Below are 7,624 nucleotides of genomic sequence, written 5' to 3'. Positions count from 1 at the left end.
AGAAGCCCACCAGGGTAGAGCAGAGGACCACCACAGCCGAGAAGACTGGACAGAAGCCCACCAGGGCGGAGCAGAGGACCACCACAGCCGAGAAGACTGGACAGAAGCCCACCAGGGCGGAGCAGAGGACCACCACAGTGGAGTCGATGGCACAGGAGAGCAAGTCTGGTCAGGTGGGACTGAAACAGAGAACATAAACAGGTTAATAGCGGCCTCCATGTCCGTGAATGGAAAGGACGTGAGCTCTTGAAGTGCGGCTGAGATGTGACAGGGCACTGGAGGTTCAGCTGAGACGTGATGAGGCTCTGGGGGACTGGCAGAGACGTGATGAGGCTCTGGGGGTTTGGCAGAGACTTGACAAGGCTCTGGTAGACCCGTGGTGATTTGACTGGGATCCGGAAGATCAACGGTGACTTGGCTTGGCTCCTGAAGATCAACGGTGACTTGACTTGGCTCCTGAAGTTTAACTGTTGTTTTACTTGGCTTTTGGATGTTAGTAGTTGACCTGACTCCGGACAGTCAGCAGTGAACTGACTAGACTCTGGGAAATCAATGGGGACCTGATCGACGGTGACCTGACTAGACTCTGAGGACTCAACGGAGACCTGACATGACTTATGAAGTTTAACTGTTGTTTTACTTGACTTTTGGGTGTTAGTAGTGACTTGACCTGACTCTGGAAAGTCGGCGGGGACCTGACCTGACTCTGGAAAGTTGACAGGGCTGGCGGCCATCTTGTGCAGTGGTGCTGGGTTGGTGGCCATCTTGTGCAGTGGCGCTGGGCTAGCAGCCATAACAGGACAAGGCTCGGGAGTGGTGGATACTGCAAAAGTGCTGTGTTCCTCCTCCACAACACCCACAGTATATGCAGAGCTGCTCAGTTGTGGGTGAGTGAGGATCATGCAAAGGCATGAGTGAGCCAAGCGGCTCAGATAGGGGTGCTGCTTATATGTGTGTGTAAATGAGGTGCAGGTGTGGCAAGGGAATTGGCTGCTGAATGAGGTGCAGGTGTGGCAAGGTGATTGTGATGCAGAGACTCATGGGAGATGTAGTTTGGATGTGGGGCAACAGTATGAGAGGTGCTAGTGTCCAAGTGATGATATGGTGACATCTGGTGGTGATGGGTGGAATGGTACTAAGCTAATGATCGTGACAATGGGTAAGTTATTGAATGCAGTTGATTATGTGGTTGCAGAAAAAAGGCTGCTTGCACCTAAGATGAAGTGCCCTGTTTGTAAGCACCACATGAAAATGTCAAAGACAGGCTCTACAAAACTTGGTTTTAGGTGGTAACTGTATAAGTAATTTTGTAATTATTTTGCCTATTTGTGAATTAATGTTAGTTCTTTTTTTATATATGTTTTATAATGGGTAATTTGGGCAATTCAGTCAGAGGTTTCCAGCAATTTTTGTTTGATTTTGATCATTTCTTTTCTGGTAAACAGAGCTTGGTAAGTTAATTAGTGTAATCTGTTGACTTCAGCAATCTCTGTTTCTGTGTCATTATATGCCATCAATTCTTGTTATGACTAAAACAGTGGCCAAAATATTGAGAGAAAAAAAAAAAAACCCTGAGACACACAACTAAGTTTAATACTCATTAAATCTTTTTTTTTTCCCTAACATTCGCTGGATATATTGTGTAATGTAGCATGTTTTATATGTGTTTTATAGTTTTTATGGATTAAAAGGGATAGCTCACCCAAAATCTAAATTCTGTAATAATTTACTCAGTCTCGTTGTTCCAAACCTGAATTAAGTTATTTTGTTCTGCTATACACAAAGTTAGATACTTGTAAGTACCTCCATAGCAAATATTGTTCCTACTATGTCAGGAACAGCTTCCGGCTTTGCTACCGTTCGGACGTTCTAGCTTACTGCTCTGCGCTTTGCTTCTTATTTCTGTACTTTTCTCTGATTTTTCTAAGATTTCTACATCAGCAGATCAGCACAGTGCTCAAAAAAACGATTTTTTGGCACAAACGCTAAAACTAAAAACTCTTTGGGACTGGAATAATACTACAAAAAGAAAACTTTGCCTCCCACTGCCAGCAGCTTACATTCCTGAGACAGAAAAACAACTGCCTACATTCAAACATAAGAGAGAACATGCCTCCTGTTGGATCTACTTGTTGCATGAACTGCTGCAGACTTCTACAAAGGATTGTGATTCTTGAAACAAAGTTACTTGCTGGACTTCCAAAACAGACGGAACACTTAGCAGACAGTCGTCATGGACCCTCTCAGCATACAGCCGGTGAGTCCCATGAATCTTCTGAATCTCATCAGTTTATACCAAGTGTAGAGGAACAAGCCGAAACTGATCGCCACACTAATCGATGGCAGGGAGCGAGACCTAAAGGAACACGAGATATCAGATTGTCACGAGTTTCTCGTATTGCTGCCATAGCTTCCTCTACCCCAGATACGACTATGACAAGGCTTGTGAATACTGGCATTCAACCACCCCCTATACATCTTGAGAACAGATTTGCAGCATTAATGAATGTGGGTGAGGAATCCCCAAATGTATTTAAACATGGATCTGATCAGCCAGCAGCTAACATCGCTACTAACAAGCGCTCAAGGACGAGCAGACAGCGGCTTTCAGCTCAGAGCGCAGACGAGCCCAGGACTCTGATAGTGGGTGACTCTGTTGTCCGAAACATCCGTAGCAGGACTACAACAACATGCTGCCTTCCTCAAGCAATGGTCTCTAATGTGAACAAGGAACTTCAGAACATTCTGATGAAGCACAAGACTGCAAATCGAATCATCATCCATGTGGGGAGAATGATATTCGGAAAGAGCAGTCAGAACTCCTTAAGAAGGACTTCAGTGAACTCTCTGAAACACTTCGAAGACTCAAAGTTTAGTCGTTCATCAGTGGACCACTCCCAGCAAGGGGAACAAATATGTTTTCACGGTTGCTTGGGCTGAACACATGGCTACAAAAATCTTGTAATTTACAAGCAGTGAATTTCATTCACAGCGTGAACTCAACTGGCAGAAGCCATTCCTATGATGCGAATTTGCGTCTGTTGTGAAGTTAATTTAATAAGCGAATGAAGCGAATAAACTCAAAATGTTCAAGCAGGCAACAACACATAAATAGTGTGATTTATTCGCGCATTTCGCATCTGGTGTGAACGCACTGTCACAGTTGTAAAAATGGAAGCAGTTCTGGGTGGATGACGTATGAGGTCAATGTTGTGAATGCGCCGCTCAGAAGTGATGCACACAGAAACACAGCAGAGATCAAAACAACACAATGGTCACTAATCAGAAGCACAAAACAAGGATTTGTAAAGAACAAATATAAGCCAAAAGGAGACTGATTTTCCTTTTCTAAAGTAAGGAAATTTTGCTTCTTTTGCTCCTGTTAACAAATGTTTGTTTACTCCAGACTCACCAACACATGCTCATTCGTCATTCCACTGTAACGGCTTCCGTTTTAATGAAACTAACCGTGTTTAAGATGTGCTGTTTTCTTTAATGCATAACTTACATCAACACGTATGTTCTCCATCTGTAAATGTTAAAAAAGGCCTGGAAATATTTAAATTTTTCTGTCAGAAGTGAATGTGCTTTTACTTTGTGATTCTCCACTAAACTCCAAAGACTTCATTTATAACGAGGTCCACCACGTGAATGCGAGCTAAACAGACAGAGCACAAAGAAATAGGAGCGCAATAACATTATGTATAATTATATAATTTGTATACAAAAGATATCAATTTTGCTGAAATATTTGTAGTTGCACATTAAATGTGATATATGAGGAATTTTAAACCTACAAGTGTATTTGTATGATAGCACTAACTGTAAAGTGTTATTGAGTAATCAGAATAGCCTTTAATTACTCAATTAATTTGTGCTTTTTATAATTTAAATTTTTATTTGAGTAACTTTAATCTGCTTTAAAAGGATAATTTTTGTTTTTAAATTGCAATGTTACAATGTAATGTGATTTTAATATTTTTCTTTTTTTTTTATAAATGGCATTGAAAAAACTAATAGCAAACAGTAAAAGTAAAAAATAAAAAATACAGTTAAAAGTGCTACCGTCAGACCTGGAGATCGATTGAATGGATTCAAAAACCGTAACACTCAACTGTGACTCTAGGGATGTTGGATAATGAGCCTATTTTCAAAAATAGTAGAGTGTTCCTATAAGGAAATTTTGGAAGGGGTGGTAAGGGCCGACTCCACAGTCTGTTGATTCTACAACATAAAGCATCACAAGATAATTCAAAAGCAATCAGATGGTATGTCGTGGCAGCTGCCGCAAATTGCGCCAGCCCTTGCCGTCCGTCCCGTTCAGAACATGATTTTTGTTTCTGCAATAGACAATGAAAATGTCATTTAGAGGAAAGATGAAAGGTGAGCGGAAATGGGGAAAATGAATGAATTTACTCTTTAAATGTTTTTAAATGAACATGTAAATACTAGTGGTGGGCCGTTATCGGCGTTAACATGCTGCATTGACGCAAGACTTATTAATCCATTCTCATAGTTGGGTTGGGAGCTGGGTCTATACTAAACAAGCTATGATGACTTTCACCTTGATATTTTATATAACCGACTGGCTGAGGTCAGCCTAAAAAGATGCCCAGGACAGTTGACGGGCCACTGCTGCGCATCGTCACAAAAGCTTATCTTTTTCACGTGTTTTTAAGCCGTACCGCTTGTAGATTTAAACATTAAAGCATCCAAACACAAGACGCGGAAAAGATGAACAGAGTGGCTGGTTACTCATGCGCTGTGTTCGGTGCAGAGAGAGATCTCGAGAGCCGCGTGTCACGCCCAGTGACACTGAACAGAGCTCTCTTCTGCGAAGTTCTCCTCGAAGTCCCTCCTGCTCCTGAACAAACAAATACAAATCGTAGTTTGAACAAAAAAAAAGATGTGAAAGAGCCCAATTCAGTACTCGCGGTGTTCTGGTGTTCAGGGCTCAAGCAGAGAAAGGCGTCTCAAAACACTTGAACACATCAAATTTGCTTATTTTTGCTCTTGTGCCGACAAATACATATGAAATATGTCAAAATATCCACCTTGGTAATTATGCTCGAAAAAACTGTCAGTTATAAGTGAAAGTAAACAGTTGAGGAAAAAAATGGGATGTGTATTATATTGGATGCATTCATCGTCTCTAAAGTGACCGCGCCTAATTTAGCTACTGGCTGCTGTAATGTTAATCCAAGAAAATGAAAATGAAAATCACTCAATGCTCTTGACTGAATTACTTTGTAGTTTTAACAGTCAAACCAAAAATTATTCAGACACCAGATATAATTTTTTATATATATAGCAAAACTGTAATAATGTGAGAAATGTTGAAGGTGTAGGTTTGATTGTATATTTCATTTTTACATTGAAGACTATCCAGTGCTATTTTACATTTAATTATTTGGTTTCTGTACCTTGACACCTACAAACTTGAAAAAAACTTAAACATTGTGTAAATAGCACAAATAAATAAAAATAAACGAACATACAAAGTAAACAATTTCAAACAGGGCCCACTTTTTCAAGCACTTTGTGATGCATTTTGGAAACAGGAGATGAGCCCCTTTTGTAATGCACCACCTAGCTTGATAAAACCCCTTTTCAAAGACTTACTGTTTGTCAATTTTATTTGGGTAACACACATATTCTGAATGCCGTCGGCAGAATTCGAATGAGCCATTTTAAAATAGATTAATCCAGATTAATTTCAAGACCACAGTGAGATTAATCTAGATTAAAAAAATGTATCTATGCCCACCTTTAGTAAATATATAACATTAAGTTTTGTGTGTATCATAATGGTTATATGTAAGTTGTATAGTTCAATCAATGACAGAACAGAGGTTGGACAAAATAATGTGAACACCTGGAAAATAGCCAATACTTCTTTAAGTTGTTTTGTGTTGTTTGTTCATGATCTTTATTGGTGTTTGATGGCCCCCATCATTCACTTTTTGTTTTTGCTCTCTGTTCTCTCTCTATTTATCTGCAGTTGTACAAAGGATGGACCAAGCAACGAAGAATGATTAGTAGAAATCTATCACACAAAATTAATGTGTATATCAATGAATCAAGTGAGAAATAAACATGAATATAGAAAAGGTGTTTGAAATCTCACTTGCCTGCTCTCATTCTCTTTCTGTAGGAGCCATATTGTTTAATTCATTATCATCACAATTATTTGTATGTTTCTTGTTCCAGTTATATTATGTTGTATACTATATATATTTATATATAAGTTGTAAACCGAGTGGATTTATGTCAGAAGACTGTAAGAAGTGTTAAATGATTGATGTTGAAAATAAAATAAGAAACAAATTTTCTTCATGGTGACTTAATGGGCTCCTGTGTTGTGAGTAAGCGAGTTCAACAAGACAGATGTGTCTCAAAACTTGTGAATTAATTGTAAGAAAATGTACATATCCCATACACTCTCTCAGCCTCTCAATCTAGTCATGTCACGGAGATGCCCAACAGTGATCATGACTATTGTGTGGAGCCCATGACTACTGGGGAGAAGCTTGTGGCTGTTCCAGGGGAAATTTCTCGTCGGTCTGCTAAAAATGAAGCTCTCAGAAGTCAGCAGTTTGGCATTCAGAACTGTGTGGGTAATCCAAAACTCATCCAGTTTTACACTGGGTTCCCTGAATATGACACTGTAAGAGCTGTTCTCTTGGCTCTACAGCCCACAGCACAGAGCATGGCCTCATGGGCTCAATGCAAAGAATCAATGAAACCAACCAACACACACTGAGAGTTGGATTCCAGGCACAACATCTCTCCCTATTTAATCAGTTTTTCTTGTTTCTTTGCCAGATTAGACTAAGCCTTCTTGAACAAGACCTTGCTTTGTGTTCAGTGTTTCACAAAGTACAGTCAGTCGAATTTGTGTAACCTGGGCAATTATTTGTACTTCATGTTGGGGAGTCTGCCTTTATGGCCAAGTAGAGCTGCAGTGGATGAATTGGAGTCTGCCTTTATGGCCAAGTAGAGCTGCAGTTGATGAATTGGAGTCTGCCTTTATGGCCAAGTAGAGCTGCAGTTGATGAATTGGAGTCTGCCTTTATGGCCAAGTAGAGCTGCAGTTGATGAATTGGAGTCTGCCTTTATGGCCAAGTAGAGCTGCAGTTGATGAATTTATGCCACAGTATTTTAAAGCTCTCTACCCCAAAACCAGTCTTCCTGGATTGTACTTAAGTTCGAGTCCAATCTGCCAGTTCAAAGGTACTAAACTCTGAGACTTACTCAAACTACAAAGGCACAACTACACTCAAATATCTGGTTGGAATTTCCCCGGATGGGAGCATGACTTTTATGAGCAATCTTTACACAGGAAGCATCTTTGATAAAGAGATCAAGTCATCTGCCATTTTGAATCTTCTTGAAGAGGGTGATGCTGTGATGGTAGACATAGGCTTTTTAATCAAAGACCTACTTGATGAAATTCATTTCGCAGTAGTATTCCCAGTAGTAATATATATATGTACCTTTTAATTAGTTTCTTGTTATATTAACATTTTTACTATTAATAGAATAAGAGAGGATGAAAAAAAAACATTTCTGCATTTTATTGGAATCCAGTTTCATTTATCATATTTACAGTTTATAAAGATGG

The sequence above is a fragment of the Carassius gibelio genome, chromosome B4 (genome assembly GCF_023724105.1).
Source record: "Carassius gibelio isolate Cgi1373 ecotype wild population from Czech Republic chromosome B4, carGib1.2-hapl.c, whole genome shotgun sequence".
In the NCBI taxonomy this organism is placed as follows: Eukaryota; Metazoa; Chordata; class Actinopteri; order Cypriniformes; family Cyprinidae; genus Carassius; species Carassius gibelio.
Note: the sequence above shows the minus strand (reverse complement) of the source record.